Source organism: Mus musculus, chromosome 4 (genome assembly GCF_000001635.26).
Source record: "Mus musculus strain C57BL/6J chromosome 4, GRCm38.p6 C57BL/6J".
NCBI classification, from domain to species: Eukaryota; Metazoa; Chordata; class Mammalia; order Rodentia; family Muridae; genus Mus; species Mus musculus.
Genome location: NC_000070.6, coordinates 145,805,238 through 145,832,647, shown reverse-complemented (window position 1 = coordinate 145,832,647; position 27,410 = coordinate 145,805,238). Strand labels below are relative to the sequence as shown.

The 27,410-nt window shown below is 39.6% G+C and overlaps 1 pseudogene across 1 annotated transcript in view; it reads right to left on the bottom strand.

Moving 5' to 3' along the window:
- Nucleotides 1–669: 669 nt before the first annotated feature.
- Nucleotides 670–27,410, bottom strand: part of Znf41-ps (ZNF41, pseudogene) — a 42,464-nt pseudogene continuing 15,723 nt past the window's right edge. The window contains exons 2-5 of the transcript NR_040355.1: nucleotides 17,836–17,881; nucleotides 7,382–7,439; nucleotides 6,413–6,539; nucleotides 670–4,961 (exon numbers count right to left, since the gene is read on the bottom strand). The product of NR_040355.1 is annotated as a ZNF41, pseudogene (transcript). The remainder of the gene's footprint in view (nucleotides 4,962–6,412; nucleotides 6,540–7,381; nucleotides 7,440–17,835; nucleotides 17,882–27,410) is intronic.

Sequence of the window (27,410 nt, the reverse complement as noted above, 5' to 3'; positions counted from 1 at the left end):
GGAGTGCTGATCCTACCTCTCTTTGAGTTTTAACTTGTTGGCCTTACAAGTAGAAAAGAGCTACTGAAAAACAGTTTGTTACTTATATAGATGATTCTTTGCGTTTACATTTGTTGATTTTTTTTTAAAGATTTATTTATTATATGTAAGTACACTGTAGCTGTCTTCAGACACTCCAGAAGAGGGAGTCAGATCTCGTTACGGATGGTTGTGAGCCACCATGTGGTTGCTGGGATTTGAACTCTGGACCTTCGGAAGAGCAGTCGGATGCTCTTACCCACTGAGCCATCTCACCAGTCCACATTTGTTGATTTTTAATATGACTCATACACCTACAGGGCCTTTTGACGTCAATTGCCTCACTCAGTCTGTGGAACTTGTCACAAAGATCCTACTGGAGGTGGTGTGGAACAAACACCATTCTTGCTTGAAAAAAAATTCTATATAAATTGGTCATATAAAAGTTCATTCTGATCTTCCCAGACCTTCAACTGCAGGCAATGATTGTATTGGCCAAGCTTTGGTAGGAGAAGCTTTAGTTTTGGATCCTATTGTTTTGGCTAAATGTGGTTACTATAAAATTCATCTTTCTAACTCATACGTTGTTTACTTTAAATTTTTTAACTTTGGATGCTGATGGGTTGTCTGCAGCTGACAGGCACTGGCATCCCGAAGACAAAGCAAAACCTTTAGTTTATTGGAAAGATCCGATGGACGGCTCATTACACAGCCCAGATCCTGTACTTTTATGGGGCCGTGGGTATGTTTATGTTTTCCCAACAGACACACCTTCCCCTAGGTGGTTGCCAACCCAGTGTGTACGCCATGCTGAAAACCAAGATGGGAATATTAAAGACAGATGTTTCGTCTTTCTTTTCAACGCCACCGCCAGGAACCTCGAATGATAACGTCTATGACAGCACAGGATCGAATACAGCTGATTGCCCTATTGATTAGCATTATCTGGATGTTACATCGAGGCAGCTCTGCATAAGTTTATTGGGCATATGTTCCAAATCCACCTATAATTCATCCTGTCACTTGGGATGAGACTGTAGATATTACTGTTTATGTCAATCAAACCAAATATTTAGGAGAGTATTCTGATGGACATATATTACAATTTCATGCCTTTGCTCTAATACCACCCTGTGTGATTGGAATATTTTGGATTATACTAATCATCCTCCTATTAATTTGGTTCATGGAATTGGGACAAAAAATAATGAAACTTATTTTTCTTCATTAAGAAAAGCCATTGCAGCCCTTGGGATGATAACAGTTAAAAGAATTAACATCACCTGGCTTCCTATCGGGAATATCATGACATTTCAGGACGAACAAAATAAGTCATTTAGCAATTACTGTCACACAGCATTGCATTATCCAAAGATGGGCAACTTTCCTCATGCACAGAGCAACCTAAGACACGGGGCCTGGTGGCGATAGGGTTACCCTATGACGGGTAAGGCTGTGACACAGAGGAACGACCTAAAACAGGAGCCGTAGCGGATGGACATAATTGCATAGGCCTAATCCAGCATCATTTTATTACAATAAAAAGGGGGAGATGTGGGAAGCCGCAAACGCCATTACAAGATGGCACCGGTTTCAGTAAGCCAATGCCCATGAATATGGGTAAACAACCAATGTGCGCATGTGCCAGAGTTTTTTGCCGAGTCACTGCCTGGCTCGAGGCATATTAATGAGGTACTGGTAGCATAACCAATCAGTTATGGACATGTCACTCCCTAGGCCTATATAAGTAGCACCATTTCTGGGGCTCGGGGTCTTTCACCTACGCAGTCCATGCTCTCCCAATAAACATGTTGCAGAAGGATCCTGTTGTGGCATCTTACTTGCTGGCGAGTGGGCGTCCACAATTACCTGGATTCCTATGTGGAATATCATGGCATTTCAGGACAAACACAATAAGACTGAAGTTTTTGTATGTTCGTGTGTTCCAGAGCCATAGTCTTCTTTGAGTGGGAATTTATTGATAGATAATAATACTGTTAACTGTACTAATTGTCAAATAACTAACTGTGTTAATTATACCTTAAGTAATTTTTTGATTGTTAAGCAACCTGATTATGTTTATTTACCAGTTAATTTAACTAAGGATTGGTATGATGATAAAGGCCTAGGAATTCTTGAGCATGCAACCACAGAATTGTTGTTGCGATCTAAAAGGGCCATAGGCATGATTTTAGCAGGAATGGCTGTCCTGATAGTTTCTATTATGGTTACAGCAATTGCTTCTGTGTCCTTAGTGCAAAGTATACACACTGCAGCATATGTTAATGACTTAGCTATTAGTTACAAAAGCTGTTGTTTTTCTTCAGAATGTATATTCTGAGATGTGCAAAATATTAAGATTCCGTAGATGATTTAAGAAAAGAATGGAAATCTATTTTATTCCTTACGGTAGAGTGGAGTACACCACAATGTCTTGTAATATGTATCAACGGTCAGCATTTTTCAGAGACCTATAGGACTTTCGTTTAATAAATGGGAAATAATGATCAGTTGTTATCCTATAATGTGAACCAAGCATTTGAGAAGAATTATTATTACTGAATACTCGAAGCACACTTAACATCTGTAAGCATATTTATAGGATAAAGAATATGCTGTCTGGGTGGCTCAGTTTGCCAGATATTCTTTTAAGTATAATTTTTCTCAATTGGCTCATTTGAATTAAATATACAGAATGTTACCAGTTTTATTAGATATTTTGAGGACTGCATTAAAGACCTTAAATAGTTTCCTTTTGAAATGGATTATTTCTGTCTCAATGAATGTGGTACACAATAATATCTCCTCACTTCCCAACTTGTCTTCATCTTGTAACATTTAAGGGTGAACAAGTAAAAAGGTGTCATGAAAAGCTTTCTACATTTTTACATTTTCAGAGTTTCTTCAAGCAAAAAATAGTTGACATTATTTAAGATTTGAACATTGCATGAAAGTTTTCACATGATTTTCATAATCATACTAATTCTCTAGTGTGGAGCCTCAATTGTTGTCAAGAATAGAACGTGAATAAAACACAGGCCACACTTTCCCCAACAGAAATACTTTCCCCTAAAAAGTTATTAGATATTCTCTTTGACCTGAAATGAAGTCAAAGATATTTCTTCATACAATGCATGAGTTAAGTTTGTATCCTGTAAGTATTCACTGTTAACATTCTAGGAAATAGGCCAAGAGTAAAGGATTCATACCTTCGATATAATTGAAAAGTTTCTCTTCTGTAAGTATTCTCTAATGATTTTTAAGATGATATATCTTGGTAAAGGATTGTCTCATTCACTTCATTTATAAATATTCTCTACTGTATTAAAAACTGATGATTTCTCAGACTGACATTGTATTGTATCTGTCACATACAAACTATTTGTAAGGTATCTCTCCTGTATGAATTCTCTGATGGCCTTTTTCAGTAAAGCATTTGTCACATTCACTACATTTGTAAGGTTTCTCTCCTGTATGAATTCTCTGATGAATTCTCAGTTTGCCCTTTTCAGTAAAGGATTTGTCACATTCAGTGCATTTGTAAGGTTTCTCTCCTGTATGAATTCTCTGATGAATCCTCAGACTGCCTTTGAAAGTAAAGCATTTGTCACATTCAGTGCATTTGTAAGGTTTCTCTCCTGTATGAATTCTCTGATGAATTCTCAAACAGCCATTTTCAGTAAAGGATTTGTCACATTCACTACATTTGTAGGGTTTCTCTCCTGTATGAATTCTCTGATGAATCCTCAGACTGCCTTTGAAAGTAAAGCATTTTTCACATTCACTGCATTTGTAAGGTTTCTCTCCTGTATGAATTCTCTGATGAATCCTCAAACTGAATTTTTTAGTAAAGGATTTGTCACATTCACTGCATTTGTAAGGTTTCTCTCCTGTATGAATTCTCTGATGAATTCTCAGATGGCCATTTTCAGTAAAGGATTTGTCACATCGACTACATTTGTAAGGTTTCTCACCTGTATGATTTCTCTGATGAATTCTCAGATGGCCATTTTCAGTAAAGGATTTGTCACATTGACTACATTTGTAAGGTTTCTCTCCTGTATGAATTCTCTGATGAATATTAAGATGGGATTTTTGGGTAAAGCATTTGTCACATTCACTGCATTTGTAAGGTTTATCTCCTGTATGAATCCTCTGATGAATTCTCAGATTGCCTTTTTCAGTAAAGCATTTCTCACATACAATGCATTTGTAAGGTTTCTCTCCTGTATGAATTCTCTGATGAATATTAAGATGAGATTTTTGGGTAAAGCATTTGTCACATTCACTACATTTGTAAGGTTTCTCTCCTGTATGAATTCTCTGATGAATATTAAGATGAAATTTGTGGGTAAAGCATTTGTCACATTCACTACATTTATAAATTTTCTCTTCTGCATGAATTCCCTGATGGATACTAAGATCGATCTGATGGGTAAAGCATTTGTCACTTTTACTACTTCTGTAATGTTTCTTTTCATGATAAATTCTCTGCTGACTTTGAAGTTTGTCTCTCTGGGTAAGATATTTGTCAAATTTACTACATTTGTAAGGGTTCACTCCAGTATTATTTCGTTTCACCATGACTTTATGTTTAGAAATAAAAGCCTTCTCAGATTCTGCATTTCCGTTGTGTTTTTTCTTCTGCATGTGGATTCCCTGATTGAGACTAATGGTAGAAAACAAAGTTAAACTGTTTACAGAGTCATTGTATTTGCAAACTTCTTTAGTGTTCCTGGGCTTAAGTCTTTTTTAGTTTGAAAATTGAAGAGCATCAGAGGTGTGATTAGTTTTGTAAGGTGTACATTGGGGGGCTTCAAGTATCACATTGCTAAGTTTGTCCCATTTAGAAGACTTCTCTTGAATATTCATGTGTTCATGGACAATGTACTGGCTGTCTTGATCCAAGACCTTCTCATACTTTCCACATATGCAATGATTTTCTGAAAAAAAGTAGGGAGGGGCAATTAGAGGTGACATGAATTACTTATATAAGGAGTAAGTGATTCAATAATCAGTGATCTCATGGATTCGTACTCTCAAGAGAGGTTTTTCTCCTTTTTTTGAATCATTACATGTATCCTCAAAAGAACTTCAAATATGGTCTATATCAAATGATTGGAAATGATAGTAACCTGCTAAATTTCAGTTTCAAATTGGACATCATACCCACCTCAAATATAATAACCCAGAATTGCTCCCGTGTTAAGGAAAAAGAGGGAAAAAAATGGAAAAGAGGCTGAAGGTAAGGCCATCCAGAGACTGGACCAAAGAGATGCAGATCCCTGCAGCCAACCATTAGACTGAGCAGGGGGGCTACATGAAGGAGTTAAGGGAAGGACTGAAGAAGCTGAAGGGCTTTGCAACTGTGTAGGAGGAACAACAATATCAAACAACAAGACCATACAAAGCTTCGAAGGGGAAAATCACCAACCAAAGTGTACACATGGATGTACAAATGGCTCCAGCTTTATATATAGAAGGGGATTGCCTTATATGGCATCAACAGGAGGGGAGTCCCTTGGTACTCAGAAGGTTCATTATCCCAGCATAGGAGAATCCTAGGGGCATGAGATGGGAGTAGGTGGATCGGTGGGGGACATCATCATAAAAGCTGGGGGGGAGGGGTGGGATATAGAGTTTCCAGACAGGGAATGAAGAAGGGGCATAACAATCGACATGTAAATAAATAAAATGACCAATAAAAAAGAAAATTGTACTTTGCATAAGCTGGGACAAATAAATGATCCTTCTCTAGTGAATTTTCAGAAAGTAGAATTCTAAACAAAATATCTCTAATTTTATGGTTATAATTTTATTCAGAGTAACACTGAATCAGGTATAAACTTGGTCAGGTACAAATTTATGATATAACTGATAGCCTCAGGGAAATTACTAAATAGATTTGCTTCAATATCCAAAATGCTAGGATAAAGATTATGGTGTCCCAGATCTAAACACAGAGATCAAATGTCAAAAAGTTAAATAAAAAAAAATTGTGCAAAACAACAGCTCTATGTCCACTTGAAACCTTGTATATTTTTAGATTCATAAATAAGGGAACATTTTAAAGCAATAGTAAGATTTTTACAATTGAAACTATTATATGTATAGAAATATAATTTTTTTGTTCTGGATATTTAAATTTTTGCTTGAACTTTTTTATCTTGAGTGAAGCTAGATAAGAGATAAGGAGTGATCTCAGAGAATATAGCACTGGTTATTTTTCCAAAGAAAGCAGAGAAATGTGAAGGAAACACAATGAAAAAGTTATGATTTTTAACTAGAATTTCTCTCATTCAGGAGTCTCTGCATATCTCAGAGCATTTACAAAAGCACATAGTAGGAAAACCTAAAGAAAGATACAGGAATTCAACAGTAAGTTTATTCTTACCCACAAATAACAGATTATTGTAATTCTCCAACATCACATCCATGTACAATGTCCTCTGAGCAAAACTGAGAGATTCCCATTCCTCCAGTGAGAAGTCCAAGGCCACGTCCTTGAAGGTTAACAGACCCTGTAATGGAAAACTACCTATTTGATACTGGACAAAAATGCTTTTCAGCCAGGCGTGGTGGTGCACGCCTTCAATCCCAGCACTTGGGAGGTAGAGGTGGGTGGATTTCTGAGTTCGAGGCCAGTCTGGTCTACAAAGTGAGTTCCAGGACAGACAGGGCTACAACTCTCGAACCCCCCCCCCCCCCCAAAAAAAAGCTTTTCTGCAGGAAGCGGGTGTGGCCGCATGGGCCAAGTTTTTACTGCCTTGCCTGAGCATGCACAGTGTGGCTGCATGCGTGGGCTGCCTGCCAGGCTGGACTATTCCTTGTGATCCGGACCTGTCAGCCGACCTGAGCTGGAGCGTGTGTGAATTCTGATTGGATGAGGTGGGGTGGAGCTAGATGAGATCCAAAGATGCAAGGATAGGAGTTTTGTTTTTTAGCCCTTGCCCTAAGTAGAAGCTAGTTGTAGTAAGAGAAGCTGTTGTAAGGGGAGTTTTATAAGAAAAGCTGCAAGAAGGAGAACAAGTAAAGAAGCTGTTGTGTGAACCCAACTTGGTATCCGTGTCCATGTCGTTCCTGTCTCCGTGGGCGCAGAGGACAGCAGCACTTTTCTACTTTATAAAAAGAAGTAATTAAGATACCTTTTTTGATGCAGATGAGGTTGAAGGATAATTGTTTTCTAAAAGTGTTATGGAGATGTGTCTGAAAATACAAATTGCTGCTCTTACACTGACCAAAAAGAATGTAGATCATAGAAAATAAGCCCTTTAGATAACATTCTACATATAGAGATTAAAACTTTTGGATGACTTGAATAAAAAGAGATTTTTAAAAAAAGAAATGTGGAAAGGACACTGACCTGTGGTGTATTTACCAGACACACACTCATTCTTGTTGCTGTCCTTCTCCCAGGGTCTCTGTGAAGAACAAAGATTGAATTCTTCTTGAAATTTCAGATCAAGGTCTGAATAATTCAAAGATGAAATAAATACAACACCATTACAGAAAATGCTAAACCACATTATATACTTAAAAAAAAAATTAAAGCAAAATGATACCAGGAATCTTGACAATGTGCACTCATGAAAGTAAGTAATGATATATTTAGACTGTAACTGTAACCTAGTTCCTGCCCACCACCCTTGATTCTCAAAGTTAATTCACAACACCTGATATGGAAATCCCTGCCACCTGACCTAAATGACACACAGCAAAAGAAAATTAAGACGCTGGAGCTAAAGCAATTTGACAATGTTAATAAAATTACCATACCACAAATCACTAACTCAATACCAATTCTCATGACAAATAAATTATGAAACAAACACAAGAGGCAAAAGTCAAAATATAATCTGAACACCATTCAATGTGGACAAATGACATAAAGAGGGAACAAGCACAGAAATTCAAAGAAGGCAGAAACAAACTTAATGAAATTCCAGAGAACTCCTACAAGTGGGTAAGAGAATAATTATACATATGCAGGGCCTTAGGGCTTCAGTCCTCTTCCCCGACCCAATATAAGATTATTATTCCCCACAACCTTGTAACCTTTCAAGGAGAGGCCCCTAGGCCTAACATTATTACTGAGGCTATGGAGCAGTCACAAAGACTATCATGACTGTCTTCTGAAACACCCAAGAGCAGTTGGATACAGATGTTTGCAGCCAACAAATGGACAGAAGCTCCTGACCCCTGTGGTTGAGGTAGGGGAAAGCTGGAAGAAGCTGAGGAAGAGGGGCACCCTGTAGGAGGACCAGCAGTCTCAATTAACCTGAACCCCCAAGATCTCTCAGACACTCGATCATCAACCGGGAAGCATGCACCTACTGATAAGAGGCCCCTAGCACATATGCAGTGGAAGAATGCTGGGTCTGGGTTCAATTAGGGAGCATGCATCTAACCCCTGGAGAGATTGGAGGCTCCAGGATGTTTAGAGGTCTGGTCAGGTGGGGAGGAGCAGGGGACATCCTTATGGAGACAGAGAGGTGGGCAGGAAGTGTGGGAGGTGGAACACTCAGAGGATTGACCAGGAGGGCAATAAAATCTGGAGTATGAAAAAATGGAAGGAAGGAAGGGAGGGAGGGAGGGAGGGAGGGAGGGAGGGAGAGAGAGAGAGAGAGAGAGAAAGGTATAATAATAAAATAATCTTTATGTCCAGAAAGTACATCCAAGCAACATACATAGGAGCTGCTATGTTTAAAAACAAAACAAACAAACAAAAACAAATGTATTTCTGTTTTTATTTTCTAGGAGTAAAGGTTCTACAGTTTTAAAATGCTGACTCATAGAATAATCAAGAGAGAACCTAGAGTCAATGATTGTAATGATTTCTAATTCCTAAGGAAGTAATTCCTTAGGTCAGTCCTATTTGGTATCATAAAGATAAAGATGGGAACTTTTATTCAGGCCATCCTCATTTATTCAGAATGTACCCTTCTGCTAATATGATTCTTTTGAAGAAACCTAAGGCTGTGATTAGTGAGGCTACCCCAGTTACAGTTTGTTTGGCGTATCCATATGCCATGCTTTTGGGGCATGGTTCCTTGGTTTCTATTCAACAAGAAGGATATTCCTATTATGTTAATTATAAATCCTGTATTCTTACTAATTGTATATCTTCAGGAATTAATAAGGATTTTTCTATTATGATGATTGTAAAGCGCCCTGCTTATGTTTTCCTGCCAGTAGATATAGGGGAAGAATCTTGGTATAATTCGACTTTAGAGGTTGTAAAAAATATTAATGAGCTAACTAGGCCTAAAAGATTTATGGCTGCTCTTATTTTAGGAATATCTGCCATGATAGCAATGCTTACTACCTTTGCAGTTTCAACTACTGCTCTGGTGAAAGGTATGCAAACTGCAACATTTGTTAATGAATTGCATAGAAATATTACCTTAGCCTTGTCTGAATAAAGGATAATTGATTTGAAATTGGAAGAAAGGATTAATGCCTTAGAAGATGTAGTTTTGGAAATGGGACAGGAGGTGGCAAATATTAAAGCTAGATTGTCCACTAAATGTCATGTTAAATTTCAATATATTCGTGTTACACTGTTGTCCTATAATTCATCCTTAGAAGAATGGAATAGGACAAGGGCCCATTTGATAGATATTTGGAAAGATGATAGTATCTCCTATGATATGAAACAATTACAGGAACAAATTACAGTTATTAGTCAACGATATTTGGATAGCTGGGATGTGAATAAATTAGCTTCTATTTTTCCTGAAGATTTAAGATCTTTTAGTCCTGTGGATTGGCTGCAATATATAATTTTTGGTGCAGTGGTCTTGGCTCTGGTGGTCATAGTCTTATTAATCTTTCCATTTACTTTTAGGCTCATTTTGAGGTCTCTCAGTACTATTCAGAGAGATCGTTACCAACTTCGCTTAAAAAAATAAAAAACCGGGAGCTGCCACACCAACTCCAGTGGAGTCTGTGTAGCAATGAAAGAAAAACTCATTGAATGGCTACCAGACCCGAGGTTTGTGCTCTGCGGAGCTAAGCCTCCTGGAGGTCCCTGGCAGTCTGCCCATTACATGTCCCCTTCTGGGAGGACAAAGAGTGTCCTTGGCATGCTTGCCTGGATAGCAGTTGCTGATTTTGGGTGCCACCATTAATTTAATACAACAATTAGAATTAGGCATTAATAAAATTGTCAGAAGTAAAAGAGAAACTATACAGGATGAAGAAATCCAGAATTTACAGGAATTAGGATTAACAGTGAAGAGGGGGGATTAGTTCTAGGGAAGCTGAGTAGAGGATGGTGGGAAGAACCTAGATATTGTGGCCCTTATAAGTTTAATCCAACAGATATTCCACTTCCCTGGACTGGAAGTTATGATAAGAACTTAGTCAGATGGATTGTGAAAAATGGGACAAAAAAGAGATATTCAGAATTAAGTCTATGGGAAAGAATAAGAAGTAGGGCTCCTTGGTGTGCCTTAACAGTGGACCTTGAGATGGCAGTTGTATGTTTTCCTATCATTTGGAGATACTTCTAGATGGTAAGGAGTAGACATATTTGGGAATAAAAGAAATAAGCAAGAAATATTACAAAGTTTAGATTGACAACGCATGTGTTGTTGAATGAGATTAGAGTAGTAAATAAAAGGTTATGAGAGCCTTGAGTCAATATGAAAGTTCAGTCTGGCAGCAAAACCACAGGCGAGTGCCGAGGGGTGATTTAATTTCCTAGTAAGCTATATTTGTGTTAGGTTTAAAGAGGAACTAAGATGTGTGATTTGCCAAGAGAAAATTGTTTCTTCTTGATTGTGTGTGTAATCTGAACCCTGAGGTAAAGATTTTGTAGCAGCAGCAGCAGCTTCACCACTGAGTGCTTGTCTGTCTGTCTGTCACACCGATCCTATTCACAACCTGGTTCCAGTCACATTGGGTTCCTGACCACTTAGGTGAAATTCCCACCGCACTGTCCGAGGCAGGCCAGGAAGCAGGAGTGGGTAGGTTGGGGAGCAGGATGAGGGGTGAGGGCATAGTGGATTTTCATGGGGGAAACTAGGAAAGGGGATAGCATTTGAAATGTAAGTGAAGAAAATATCTAATAAAAAAGAAAAAAAGAAAGAAAGTTGAGAAGGAACAAGAAAGGGGGAGCTTATTCAACAGCAAATTTCAGAGGCTGAAAACACTCTAGGTCTAGATAAGATTGTAGGGAGGCAAGAGGCTTCCAGGACTAGGCCTAGCTTAACAGGCAAAGGCAGTAATCCTCCCAGACAACAATTGCATTATGAGAATAAAAGGTACATTTATAGCTCTGTGGTAAAAATTAGACATTGCTCAGTATAAAACCTCTCAAGAATGTAAGAAAAGCAGAAACATACCTCGGAAAAATAAAGATCTACAGACACAAAAAAAACCCCTCAGATCACACAGTTCACTCTGCCATCAATTATCTTGGACTCCCTGGTGGTAGCATTCATAGTGTCTGGGGCAGGAGGCAGAGTTATCAATGGCCATATGCAGATTTGCACCCTGTATGCTACAATCTCAATCTGCCAGGCAAGGCATGGCCACTAGCATCATAGCGGCAAGACTATCTGTGGATAACAAAAGGCTTTCCTGTTCAAGCTGAGTCCGGCTCCTCAGGAAAAATTGCTTAGACTAAACTGAGAATCTGGCTAAAATCCAATAAAGAAGGTCACAGGCCCTGCGAGGGAAACTACCACTGACATTTGCTACATGTATAAACCTGAGACTTGTCACACATATAGCCTGAGGCTGCTTTCAGTATGGGTAAAAGAAACTATTGTCAATGGGCAACAGTTATTTCAGAAACTCAAAACTAATCAAATATTGCAATCAACTCACTGGTGTCTGTACTGCCTCTAACAGGAAATTGATATTACCACATTTAATATTATTCAAAGTGAAATTTTCTAGAATCATTATTGAAATAGAATCGGCCTAAACCATATTCATGTCCTCTTTCTACTGACAGTGGAGACCTGTTAGTATTCTGTCTAAACTCCACCCTCACATTTATCTGGCAACAGTCAGGTAGGCCTGGCCTGCTGCAAAAGGGGCTGCTTGCACCTTCCTTGCTCTCTTGATCGCTTGCTTCTCTCTTGCCCACTTGGGCTCTTCCTTCCCCCGTCCCTTCCCCATTCCCTCCCCCCTCTCTCCACATGTTCATGGCTGGCCTCTACTTCTTTACTTTCTCCCTTTCTCTGCGTTTCTCTGCCTCTACTACCCTCTTACCTCCCCTCCCCATGTCCTGAATAAACTCTGTTCTATACTATACCATCATGTGGCTGGTCCCTCAGGGGAAAGGGATGTCTAGGCATAGGCCCATTGAGACACCCCTTTCCCCCATACCTCACCACACACCCATAGAACCTATTCTTTCTTTATCTTTTTATAAACACATCATGTAGTACCATGACTGAGATTTAGAAACTCTGTAGGTTTGCATCTAGACCAACACTCCCTAGCCCAGTCCTGGGAAACCCCATCCCCCATTGGTCAGAGTAAATGCCCTCATGGTCCTACCGAAGAGTTCTTGAGCTTGGAGCTAACCGTGTATTTCCATGATCCTCATTCTAGGACTTATTCCCTTGGGTGAGACTTTCCTCTTAACTTTTGAGACACTTACTTTCCTTTGGCTGAAAATTCCAAGTCAGGCCTGGACAATTTATCTCAGTGGCTCAGGAGCACTGGCTCCAAGCATTAGTTCCCAGTCCCCATGTGTCTCACCCATGGGTCTGTCTTTTGCTGACTGCCAGTGACCCAGAGCATAGACTTTCCCCTCCCCCTCCCTTATTTGGGGCCTGCTGCAGCCACTCTTTCAGCTGGTTTTCCGGAAAGCAGGTCTGTTCAGGGTTAACAGAACCTACAATAGATCTTCTCTTTAGCAATACCTTACTGCTATCCTATCTTCATGTTTAATGGAGAATATAACTTCACACAATAAATATTAATAGTCACAATCCATATGATGGTGCTTTATAATGTAAACTTTCTAATCCAATCAAACCTGCACTGTATCTTCATATGATTAATATCTATAAAGCTCTCTGAGGAAGCATATGAATTCATTGTCCTGGCAAATAGGTACTCTCTTAAAATGGCAAATGGAGGAATACAGGTGTTAAGAAAGAATGGATGAATTTGAATTCGAAGAGCTCTTTAAGGCTTTACCAAAGAGAATCTCCATGTACAAACTACAGATACTGCATAGGATCTACAATGTTTTAGAAGAATGTTCTGGAATCCATAAAATTCATTAAAACATTACAATGAACCCCAGTTCACAGTGTTATGCCCAGATATTGAAACCACAAAGACCACCAGGACTCAACTCTGAAGCATTTCACACCAGTGTATATTCCAGCTTGGTATGCAAACCTTCCCTGATGCAGCACGTTAGGTGACTGACCAGGAATTTTATTTCTTCAGGTGAAAGAAGGCAGAAAAAAATATGTAGTAGTGCTAGTAACTCCCAGCAGCTGCAGCTGGCTGGACATGTCTAACCTTGAGACCCGATTTTTTTTTTTTTTGTATAAAATTACATCTACTGGCTTCCATTTTGATACCTCAATAGGATCTCAAACTTCTTGACAATTGTAAGGTATTCACAACAGAATAGTGAGAGTGGCTGCAGAAAATCACCCCTGCTCCACACCCCTGCTTTACTTCTGCCAGTTCCTCTTACATGTCAGGTTCCAGGACAGACTTATCACAGGTGACTCTCCCACAATGCCCACACAGCAACTGTACCCTAAAGAAGTTTTCGAGTTTCCCTAATACTTGGCTCTAGCCCCACCCCCACCCCCCAAGACTTCCTGACCACGAGGATATCCAGAATATGCAGAGAATGCAGGAGTGGTGGTATTTCCTGTTACTATGGCCTAGTTCCTTGGGACAACTCCTTCTGGTTCCACACAATATACAGCAGTTTCCTGCTACATGTTTCTTTAAAACCCTCCGACTTAGGACCCTTTTAATGAATTAGCTTCCCAGTACCTCTCAGCTGTGTTTGTTTGTTTGGTTGGTTGTTTGGTTGGTTTTCCTGGCTTGCTTACTTCATTGCTTGTTTTTGTCGTTTTCCGAAATGCATCTAATCAGGCAAGTAGGCCCTCCCTCCCCTCAGATACCACTCCACCAACTCTGTTGCAGGGTGCCTTCCACACAACTGCAGCTGTCAGGATGCCCAGGGCCTACACTACACAGCTTCCCCACAAGGTTGCGGCCATTCCAGACCAGAACTGGATGTGGTAGGACACTACACCTGGGTTCTGGGCCATTCAAAACCAAGTTATGTTGACTAACTTCTCATGTTGCAATACCAGACTCCTGGGCCAAAAACTCAAAAAAGAAAATAGTCCCTCTAAATTATGATGTTAAAATGTCCTAGTCTTAAAGTATAGTATATATCCCCTAAGGAGAGCAATTTATATGATATCCAAGATACAGAACTGAAAACTCAGAGTGAGGATCAGGAGATGCATGTCAATCAACTCAGAGAGGACAGGAACAAAATGATTCATGAACAAGAAATAATAGCAGATGCCTGAAGGAAATGAAGACAACTTAGGATATGAAAATTGAGTTCAATAAGTAGTTAGAAATACCCACAAAAATGAAATTAAAAAAGAAATGAAAAATGCTGTGAGTCAAAGAAAAATAATACCAAGAGTTCCTGTGAGAAACAAAATATCAGGCTTGAACACATTGTAGAGTTGCTGGAACACCTCAGTTAAAGAAAATGATGAACTGAAATAATGTTGTATATGGCACAATATCATATCCTGCTTGTAATGTGTGAGGAGTAAAATAGAGAAACACCTTGGGAACACTGTCCAGATTTTATTAAAAACAAACAAGGAGACAACAACTAGACTTAGGACTATAATAGATACTGTTTAAAAACTTGCTCATAAATATATTCCTGATTGTGCTCTATAATTCTCAATGTACATACATGCACATCTGCATAAGCAGAGGAAGAAGTCTCCAGAATTACCCAAGTCTCTTTAGGGATTCTAGCTAGGAAGTCAACTCTTTTCATGATTATAATGAGGCCCAGGTGTCTCAGAAGATTTCTGAGGATCAAAAACTGTTGTGATGATTTTGACAGGTTGAAATAGATTCCAGCTCATTACGGAGGTGAGTGCTCAGAAACACAAGCCCAGACCTGGGGGTCTGTCCTTAAAGTACATGATTCTGAGCCCTTGGACATCGTTCGGATGGCAGGGCTCCTTGCTTTCCATCATGGTGAATTATATACTTCCCCACATTAAGCTTATGCAAAAAAAAAAAAAAAAAAAAAAGATGGCACCAGCTAATAGATACTTCCTGTGAGAATAGATTGAACACATTGATGATTAATAATGAATCTGAGATGAGTTAAGGAAAGAAATGAAAGCCTTTCCCTCAGAGGTATTGAACAAAGAGTACATCTAAATTGTAAACTTCTACTTCATGTTCCCTGTACATTCCACCCTGTCTGTTTGGTGTATGAGTTTGAATGTGTGACTACCTCAAGGCTGCTTTCTGCATCTTTCTCTGTGTATATGTCTTCTCTCTCTCTCTCTCTCTCTCTCTCTCTCTCTCTCTCTCTCTCTCTCTCTCTCTGTGTGTGTGTGTGTGTGTGTGTGTGTGTGTGTGTGTGTATACTCTGTATGTGTCTCTCTGATGCCTATTTTTGTCCTTCTAGCTTACTTTAAGAAAAATCTTTGCAATCTTTATGGAACAGCAAGAAAAGCATCACGTGGGAAAGGAATGGGATACTGTACAGAGAAATCTCTAAAGGGTTAGGTGACTGCCTTCAACTGATCAAGATAGCAGACACTTACAAACATCACTGTTTATCAACCAATATCCATAATAGCATATTCATTTTAGAAGGATGATTTAAGCGTCTAGATTTGACACTTTCAGCAAATGATATACATGCAAATCCTGGTTAGCTCACTTGGAAAATTATATAAATTAAGGTTATAGCTAAGCATTAATTTAGGTTTTAAAAGATGATAATATGAGATGTCCAAATAAATAATTTTGCCTTTGTTATTGTTCTTTAAAAAATATTTTAAACAATCAAGTTGAGTACTACACTGTAGGATAGCATGTTTAAAGCTTAAAATTCCTCACACTATATTAAATATGGCTGTAAGCTTAAGCAAAAGTACCAGTTTATTGGAATGCAAGATCTACTTGTGTATATATGGACTACAGAAAGCAATTCCAACCACTTAGACAGATGGGAGATTCCCACAGCAAAGATATTTCCAGAATTAGTTCATAAGTACAACAATGTTCTAAACATCAGATAATTCTTCAGTGACAGGCTCCTAAGCAGAAAGTCTCAGAGGATGAGAAAATTAGCAAAACTCGAAGATGGAAAACATAAAAGCTGCAGTTGAGATGTCTGTTGTTTTTAATAAATTCTAAATCAATTCAATTTGGTCAAGGAAGTGTCAGGAGCCAGATGCTGGGTGGAAGCCTGGTAGCTCAGAGAGGCAGAGAAAACATCTGTTCACCTTTCTCTTTATGTGAAATCCCAGAAGGAATCTCTTTCTGCCACACCTTCTCAAATGACATCCTCCAAACTGAATGTACCTAAATGCTGCTTCCTGTGCATCTCTCTGTCTTTGCTCCCAATTCCCTCTTACTCTCTGTGACTTTTACTTAATAATCCTAGGTTCCCTTCCTGTCAGCTGGTTGCTTCTGGCACTTCTTGACCCATGGTTTATTTAATCTTGTTACACTCAGGGTTCAGAGCATGATCAGATATCTTGCAACATAAGTCTTGCACAGCTACATATCATGCAGTAAGCTTCTTAAGAATAGCATCTTGTATACTACTTACAGAGGGAACAGGTAAAGAGAGGGGACACTTCTATGACGTCAGCGAAACTGTCATACAATGGAAAAAACTCTGGAGGGTCTATCAAATCCATGCTGTTCGCAGGGAACACAGGATATATCGGGAACATTACTGAACAATCCAACAGTAGACTTGGGACTAATAACCACAGCCCGACATGGTGGCAAGAGTTGGCTTCTCAAGATTGGACACAACCTTTCCCCAAAGGTCCTGGCTCCAGACCATAACCACCTTTCCCAAGCATATTCCTTGCTTTAGAGAAGGAGCTCTGTCTAAGTAATCTTACTAACCTGAGGTAGTTGTCTTCTCTGAAGCATATGGCCACAGTCTGCTTACCTAGCGTAATCATGGACGTTTCTAGTCTCTGTACAATTTTATGTAGGCTTAGAATATCACCTTTTCTAATTCTTCCTGAACTATTGCAGGCTAGCCATATCTGCTGTTCTGGCTTAATATTCCTCTGCACACTGATTGAATAAATCTTCTCTGTCAGTCTCTCCATCTTTGTCTCTCTCTGTGTCTCTCTGTGAGGCTCTCTCTCTTGCCCTCTTTCTCCCTTCTCTCTCTGTACATGCCTGATTCTTCTCTTTCTCTTCCCCCTTTCTGCGCCCCTTCACACCTTGGGACTTCCCTTAACTCGGTGCTTGGGGCCAGTGAACTCATCCAAGAGCAGCTTCCAAATGAACTGGCACTTAATATAATCTAATCTTTCTTGAATTGATTCATTTCACCAGCAGAGTACACAGAAACTATCAATGGGGATTGGCCTACTGGCTTGTTGTAAATCGGGGTTGTCTGGTCCAGGGAATAAGTCCAACTAAATAAGACTGCACAGGGTGCCAGATCTATCTACTCCTTACCATCCAGATCCACACCACACCAGCTCCAGAGACTTAGCAGCCTGCTCCACCCAGATGTGGGCAATGACCCTGTACTCACCATGTAGCAGTCTGGAAGCTTACCTAAGGGAGTCTCAGAACACCAAGTTTGCACTTCCCCTTCTTCCACCTGAAATCAAGATACATAGTTTGCATCTATAATACTCAAAATTAACCTGGAAGCCTCCTCGGCCGAGGAAGCACATAACTTCTTCGAGTGCTGAGAATTGTAGTCCTTTAGGAATAAAATAGGCTCCTGTGAACATGTGGTCGCCTAATTGATTTTAACACTTAAAACAAAACAAAACAAAAAAACGGCTATAACATGAGACTGAGTCCATTCTACCTTGAAAATTGGAGAGATTTTCCTAACATCGGTCCACCTCTTGATCAGTATTTAATATTTAATGCATGCTTGGTTTAAATTAGGTCCAAAATGTTAGAGGTAGATTATTATAGCAAATATCAAGGTTAACATACAGACCTCTCTTCCAAATGATGGCCAACTTGGTCTTGCAAACTTTATATGCCCCAGTACAGGGGAACGCCAGGGCCAAAAACTGGGGTGGGTGGGTAGGGGAACAGGATTGGGGGAGAGTATAGGAGACTTTCGGGATACCATTTGAAATGTAAATGAAGAAAATATCTAACAAAAAAATTGAAAAAAAACATACAGACCTCTATAGGGAGACAACTGTACACAATAATTGCTTCTTAAACATTATCCTAGGTAAGGGGGCTAAGCTAGCAAGGGCACTGAGTTTCCTGAGCACCAGATTTTCACAAGAGGCAACTGAAGTGGGATACTCACAGAAGCAAGTAGTGTCTGATACAATCTAAGATAAGCAGTTAGCCAGAGGGGATTCCAGCACAAACAGGCTGAGATAAGTCATCTAGGATATCTTGAACTTGGGTTTCTAGAAATGAAGTTTAGTAATTCCCATAGGATTCATCAAGAAGATCAAATTCAAATTAAACCTGAAATGGCCTTAGCAACAACACAAGATGGAGGACTGGAGGCATTGTCTTCCTTGCTCTGTCATAATACAGCATTGGATGCCTTGTAGGTATTGGTCATCAAATCCAGGTTCTCTACTAAAATATCCACAGCTCTAAGTGATTGAGTCATCTCTCCTCAGGCCTTTGTATAAATTAACATTCCTCTTCACTTGGGCTTCAAGAACAACACTGAGAACAGAATGGGAGAACAGGACACTCATCTCACCTACTCTGTCTGAGAGTGGTTGGTAGCACATTACTCCACCAACACCCTTGATAAGGCAAACCTAATAAGATCCTGTTTAAAAAAAATAAAATTAAAGACACAGAGTAGGTAGCCACTCATACTTGGTATCTCGACTGAGACATGGGGATCTTCATTTCCTAGCTAGCACAGAATATTTAGGGAGACCTATGTAAAATAAGATGGGAACCTATGGTGGGTACACTTGCTTTTGATCCCAGCACTACTAGTAGCACATGTAGGTAGATGACTCTTAGTTGAAGACCAGCCCGGTCTATATAACAAGTGTCTGTCCAGATATACTTCTTATTGAGACCCTATCTAAAATGACAATAAAAGCACAACAAAGAAACCCAAGAATTATATGAAGTACAGTGAAAACTCACACTAGAGTTCGTTTTATCACATATGTCTTCCAACTAATTACATGTGATATGTAAGTCCTCTTGGGATCAGACCTCACAACCCCAAAGATTAAATTTGTTTCACCCCACTCTCCTGTCTAAGGGAAATATGGAAACAAAGTGTGGAACAGATGCTGAAGGCCATCCAGAGACTGCTCTGCCTGGGAATTCATCCCATATACAGACAACAATCCCAGACACTATTGTGGATGACAATTAGTGCTTGCTGACAGGAGCCTGATATAGATGTCTCCTGAGAGGCTCTGCCAGTGCCTAAAAAATACAAAGGCAGATGCTTGCAGCCAACCAATGGACTGAACACAGGGTCCATATGGCAGAAGTTAGAGAAAGGACTGAAGGAGCTGAAAAGGTTTGAGACCCTATAGGGAGAACAACAATATCAAACAACCAGACACACCAGAGCTCCCAAAGACTAAATCACCAACCAACGAGTACAAATGGAGCAACCCATGTCCCCAGCTACATATTTAATAGAGGATGGTCATGTTGGGCATGCCTGGGAGGAGAGGTCCTAGGTCCTGTGTAGACTTGATGGCCCAGTGTACATTAATGCCAGGGAATGGAGACAGGAGTAGGTGGGGGCATGTGGGAGGACCCTCATAGAAGCAGGCGGGAAGTAATAGGGGGTTTCTGGAGGGGAACCGGGAAAGGGGATAATATTTGAAATATAAATAAATAAAATATACAAAAAAATAGTCACCAAGATATATAATTAAAATGGAATATTGAAAGTGTCTTAATCATACACCAATAGCCAAGGTCCTCATTTGTACCCCCCCATCCTCAGTGTACCCCCTCTTCCTATCTTTGTAAATGGGAGCCTCATGAACCTAATAAGTCAAGCTATGCCTTGAATTTGCCCCTTTTTACATCTAAAATTTCTACATCTACAGTTTTTACATCTAATTTCTACATTTTTTACATCTAAAATTTCCTTAGCACAATTATAAAATTTACAACTTCTCTCTTGCTGTCCATGCTTCCTCTCACTTATTAGCATCAAGGATGAATTCTATAAAAATATGTCTTACCTTTCCCTGAATCCTCTCAGACTCTGAGCTGCATTGTTCAACCCTCAACCTGCACTGTACTCTGGTCATGGTCTCATCCTGACCTCACACCACAAGTTCCTGACTAATCAGCGCTTTTGAAACTTCACCTACTGATGTATCTTTTTGAGTTCTCTATGTGATTTCCTAGATCTCTGCTCTGCTCATCTTCTCAGACCTCCTTTGGATTCTCCACCCTGTGGCAGGCAAGCACATGGCAGGCAGCCTCGCTATGGCCTTCAAATTCCAAGTATTACATCTTTTACTTAAGAAACATTTTTTTTCTGACTTGGGTTTAGAGAGGTGCTGATGTGGTTAAGATGCTAACTTCTCCTAGAGGGCCAGAATTCTGTTCAAAGTACCTAGGTGGTGACTCACAATCATTCATAATCAAGGTTATGGAAAAATCCAGCACTGTCTAGCCACATCTATACTTCATTCATAGGCTTAGTTCACTGTATATACTGTCGATAACTTTCATCCATAGTATAATGTGTGAGAATTTCCTTAATAATTATATTTCCTGGAAGAAAATAAGTTTATCAAACATAGAGGCAGGGAAGGAGACTAGATAATAAGAAGACTGGAATACACATTATTTACTCACAACTTCTTGCATATTTGGAAGTTGGATTGTAGGACAGGTTGGTTGATATTTTAACCAACATTTATTTCATTTCATTTATTTTATTTTCTATTCTTTTATCTGTAGAAGCCACTGTTGAACTTGACATCCAGATCCTCCTGCCTTACCCTCTCAAGTGCTGGGATTAAAGTTGTGTTGTGTGCCACATCACCAGATTATTTCTATATGTTTTCTTTGAAGGTTTGCTTCATGTGTCTTCCGAGTTTGTTATGTAGTATGGATTGCAACATTATGTACTTCTTCTGCAAAAAGTGATCTGGGATACTGTGATGTTCTAGGAATTCACATTTTAGGTCAATCTAATATCCTCATCTGCCTGGCTGTTACCTTGCTCTGAGCATTTCAGCCTAAACAGAGAGACCTCAGAGTGGTTTCAGATTGTGACCTTGAGTATATTGTGTGATATCTGGAGCTGGCTTTCATCATCTATGTCAATGCCAGTGAGAGGTGAAGTGGATATTACAGTCACCGTTTATAATTACAACAGGGCCACTAACTGAAGAGCAGTAATTCACTTCAACTGTCTATGGCCACAGCCACACTGGGTGCTGCAGATTTTATTCCTGGAGTGTCTAAAGGGTTTGTCCTCTTGATCTCCTTGCTGGGCCCTGACCTGTGCTCTCTGTCCAGAATTAGCAATGAGGAATAAAGCCAGAATTGGTGTAGCTGGGGAGGAGAATCTCTTGAGTTTGGGGCCAACCTGATCTACAGAGAAAATTTCAGGACAGTCAGGACTTCACAGAGAAACCTTATCCTTAACATCTCATGGCTGGTTGCTCACTCTAAAGCATGGTGAATCTGCTTTCCTCCTCTTGCATCTCTTAGCCTGCCTATGGAAACCTAGAATTCCCACCTCTTCTTAGCCATTAGCAGCTAGCATCCTCATTGACTGATTAAAAACTAACTAGGTAACAGGAACTTCTGTGCTCACAAGCAGATTCCCATACAAAGCATCAGAACTACACCCTGCAGAGAAGAGAGAGCAGCACAGCTTGAACTGTGTGTAACCCCCATTGGCTCCAACCTGTGTGTCCAGGTCTAAACTCCACAGCACATGGCTGTGTCTGGAGGCCAAGACTTTTAGGAAGGTAAGCAGGTAAAGGTCTGGCCCTACTCCAGTAACATTGCTGTTCTTCTAAATAGGGGACTCCATCAAAGTACAAGCAGACAGCAATTGTGGGAGGGTGGCTATCTAGAAGAGAAGGAAGAGACCTTCAGAAGCCAGACCAATAGTGCCTGACAGTGGACATCAGCCTACAGAACTAGGAGCAGTTAAGATTTCTGGTGGGTAATCATTGCACTTTTTGGTGTTGTGGCATAGCATACATAGACCAATGGAAGCTACTTCAGGACAACTGTCGCTGGTCTGAACTACTTGAGCCTAGATCTACTTTAGTGTTTAGTATTTTCAAACATTTACATACATAATGAGACATCTTTACATGAGGAACAAATTCAAACACATGATTCTTATGTGTTTTGTACACATGCATCCATGGGGTAGAGAGCCTAACACAAGAGCCAATAAGATGGCTCTTCAGCTAAAAGTGCTTGCTGCACAATCCTGGTGACTTGAGTTCTATTGCATGGACCCTCTCAGAGGCATATCCTGCAAGTTATTCTCTGACCTCCAATCTCATGCCCATATACTCATTCAACTAGGATGATAGATAAATAACAGACAGACAGACAGCAGACAGACAGAATAGAGTCCTGACAAAAACAACTTAAACAAGGATTTCTTTAAGAGGACAGGCTCTTGGTTCCAGAGAAATACAAGCCTGACTTGCAAGGAAAGTATGGCATGAATGTGAATGGTCACATTGTGTCTGCACTACAGAAGCAGAGAGAGATGCATGGTGGTGCTCAGCTTACTTTCTACTTGTTACTTGTCCCAGGTCCACAGTCCACTATTTGGTGCTGCATACATCCAGGTTGTGTATTCCATTCTCAGCTGAAGCTCTGAGGAAATGTGCTTATAGACATGTCTAGAATCATGTTCCCTAGGTGACTCTAAATTTAGTTAAGGTGACAATAAAAACTGAGATCACATAAGACCACAGACTTTTTTCGCTGATGGCATCACTGTGGTAATGTAAGAATTTTAAATTTGGGGATATATTGGAATCTGAATTTTCAGATAAGGAGTGATCAGCCTTTACTGTGATGGTTGTCATGGATATAATGTCTGCTCAATGAGGTAAAAAAATATCATTGAGTGTTCATGAAAAGTGATGAAACCTATTAATCCATTATTATCTGTGTACTACCTGGCACAGGAAGGCATCCTCTTGTTGGGTAGATGACACTCTGGAGTGTTTTCTCACAATCTAGATTAGAATGATTTTCCAGTTTTCCATTGTAAGATTGGGGACTCCTATCTTGTGGGTTCAGCATCCCCAGAGTTATTGAGACATAATAAAGTATACATTTGAGGTCTGGATGCAGGAATGTATCTTTAAGAATACTTTGTTGATCCCAGTATCACATCTCAGATGGTAAATGATGGTAAGTGAAACTGTGCTAACAAATTCTAAAACCTGTCACCTTTGCTCAAATGGAGACCCTGTTCCTATCCTGTATGCAGTTGGGTGTCAACAGCCAGACTTTAGTCTAAAATGCTCACTTGAGATCCTAAGGCCTATATACAATGCTGCATCCTTTCTAGAACAAGAAAATAGAGTATGGAATGTAAAACACAAGAATAACTTAAAAGAAAATCTTTTCATGAAGAATTAAAATATGTATTATAGATTTAGTTTGAGAATATTTAGTGAAACAAAAAATTAGCATTAGGTAGCCTTATTGTCATGTACCATTTTCTTATTCATGACAAAACCAATACAGATAATAATTTTATAAATTCCACAGTGGTTTTCCTTCAGAATAGTTAAGAGAACCTGAGTAAATAAATGTTACATGTAACAACAAAATGAAAAAGTAAAATGATTTGTTACAATGGAAAGGAATGTTTAAGTTGCATAAGAACTTTACTAATTCTTCATTAATTACTGCACATAAATCTATTACTGTCCAACTTAAAGTCTGAATCTTTTGACTTCAGCAATATTCTTTGCTTTATTATTTGAGATCACTCATCTAACATGATTATAGACTGCAAGGACCAGATCCTTTTATGATTCTTTCACTTCATTACTATTCTTATCTTTATTATTTGAGATCATTCATCTAACATGATTATGGGTGGCAAAGATTACTATCATTTATGATTCTTCCTTCATTTTTCCAAAAATAGAACTCAGGGTTATATTCAGGATCAATCATGAAACTGTAGCAGAACCTCTAAACCTCTGGGCTAGAGAGATGACTCAGGGGTAAAGGGTACTTGCTGCTCATGAAAAGAAACACAGACTGATTCTTTCTTTCTACACACAAAATAAGGTGTGATTTTTACCTGAATCTTGTGTGATGCATTTTGTGATTACTTCATGGTTCCACTGGTTTTATATAGGCATTCAGTGAAAATAAAAACATAGAGAATAACATTCCTATAGTTAAATAAAACTTTAAAGAAAAAAGTCTGTCTTCCAGGTCTGGGATAGCAATAGAAGGGAGCAGGGTCAATACTATATGTGACTTATCCAGTGCTGATGGTTGCTGTAGGCATACGGCTTGCTCAAATGGTAACATATACACTGTACTACAAGTTCCTCCTAAGTGGAATGTTCTCGCAGCCAAGATTTTGGGAGAATGTTCTCCCAGCCAAGGTTTATGTCTCCATAACCAGAAACAGTAAGATTCCATGAAGCAACAATGTGTCAGATATTCCTCAGGAAAATGGTAATGTTATGACCTTCAGGACAGACTTTAAGGCTGTGGGAAAGAACTATGAAAACATGAGTTGAAGATTATATAATTTAAAATTAAAGCTATTCTTTAGAGCTTTTCTCTGTGGGACTGTGAAAGGCAGCCTGTGTTCTAATTGAGCAAAGCTTACTTTGGAGACCCAGTAGAAAACTCTACAAGGGACAGAACAGTGAGCTACGTTCCCAGACACGGGTGTCTGACAACACGGAGCCCCACAACTGAATAATCCTGTGACTATCTGTCACGTTGACAAGGTCCCAAGCTCCTGGCATTCTGGCTAGACTCCAACCTCAGTTACCAGCTCCTCCTAACAGTAATGCTGCAAGGGCTAGGTAACCCAGCCCACTATAAAAGGGGCTGTTTGCACTAGCTGCATAGAAGTCACGGATCTAATTTTGTCCTTCTAAAGGCTATACGTGAAGAAAAACATAAATCGTTCATGAAAATGGAACATTAAACCATGCTCTAAAGCAGATACACGTATAAAGCAATAACAGCTGGTTGACCACATCCAAGTGTGGCCTGCACTATATTCTCAATTTACTATTAAGCACTCAGGAGAATGTAGGAAAGATTTCCTTTGCTACAGTTTTTGTTCAGTATCTACTAAGTTTTATAGCTGTACTGGGTACAGTCCTGGTTTACAGAGGCTTTTGTGCATTTTGAGATCATTCATGTGTTCAGGTATCCTGGAAAATAATTTTTCAACAATGATTTATTTTGTCATTGAGCTTTAGGAGTTTCGGTCATAAGGAGGCTTTGTCTCCACAGTAGCTCTTGTAGACAACAGCTTAGAGAATGTGTCTTAAGACTGTTTCATGAGCACATGGTTTCAACACTACACATGAATGAATCCAATTCTCTAGCTCTGACGTGCCGTAGCCAGTGCCGACTGAATTTATTAACTAGATGTTTATTTAGCATTCAAAGTCATTTGTGAATTTGTTTTGTATTTATAAAATTTATACTTGGAAGAATATTCTTTAATTTTTTAAACATTTTACTATGTTTCTGTTTTATTTCTTGACCAGTCTTAATGATTTAAAAATAAAAATGCCACTCTAACAGTTCTGTTTTACAAAAGAAAAGGGGGGGAGGGCTGTTTGGCCCCTCCTCTCTCTCTTAAGCTCTTAAATCTCTTATTCTCATCTCTAGCTCTCCTCCTCCCTATCCTTTCCTCCCTCTCTCCACATGGCCATGGCTGGCTTCTACTTCCCTACGCCTCTCCCTCTCTCTGACTTTCTACAATGAACACCTTAAAACCAGGAACCATCTCTCCACTCATCAAAGCCCTCTGCTCTTCAATGATGGAATAGGCCTGACCCTAAAGAGCCACATGTCACCTCCAGCAGCAAAGCCTCTCAGCATTTCTAGTCACCAGATCAGACCAAAGACCCTCACATCCTGGGAGCCACAGAGTGCCTTATCCCCCTGCTCCATTCTCCCTTCAGCTCTGGGGCTGACCGAGTTGCCCCCAGAGCCCTCACTTTGTTCTCAGCTCTTCCACAACATACAATGACATCTGGGATATCCATGACTGAGGACCTGTGGTCTGTGGCCTCTGTGAGACCCAGAAACCACAAACTGCTCCCTCTCTACCCCTGCGGACTGGAGATCCATAGCTTCCCACAGCCAGATGCCCACCTGAGCCTCATGGAGATTGCTGTCCACTTGCCCAGAGCACTGGAGCTCTGGTGGGATGTGGGAATCCCCTTTAATTCCCCGCACCCATTGCCCAAAATTTCTCAACTACGCAAACTATAAGCATGCAATATGATTTGTATAAGGGGCTCCAAGTACCTAAAATTACAGAGGTAGCTACACTAATGAGTCAGTAAAGGGAAAGGGATGGTTTAAAAGAACAAGGCTCATGGTGTGAGGAATAAAGGAGTAACAGAAAGTGAGAGAGTGATGATCTCAGGCAAAATTTCACCCAGTTAAGTTTCTGGTTTGAGTTTGAAAATGGAGGCAGGTTTCAAAGTCCAAGAACAGCCTGGAACAGATCGAGTTCTAAGGAGGAAAACATTATTAGGTCCAGGTATCATGGGACACATCTTTAACTCCAGGATTCAGGAGACAGAGCAATACACACCTATGTGTACAAGATCTATCCACAAAGATATTTCCAAGACAGCCAAACTTAGTCTGTGAAGGAGTTGAAAAACAGAAAGGTAATTTCCCACTTAAAACTAGACTCTATATCTAGATTTAGCAACCAGAAAGCACACACAAGCAAACTACATAGGAGCTGCTATGTTTAAAAATCAGTGTACTTCATTTCTTTTTTTAAAGTTATAAAAAATGGAGAAAATGGAGAGATACCCCATGGTGAAGGACTAGTACAACTAGCATAGTAAAAATGGCCATCCTACCAAAAGCCATCTACAGATTTAATGAAATCTCCATCCAAATTCCAACACAATTGTTCAAAGTTGTAGAAAAATTCTCAAATTCATTTAAAAAAGCAA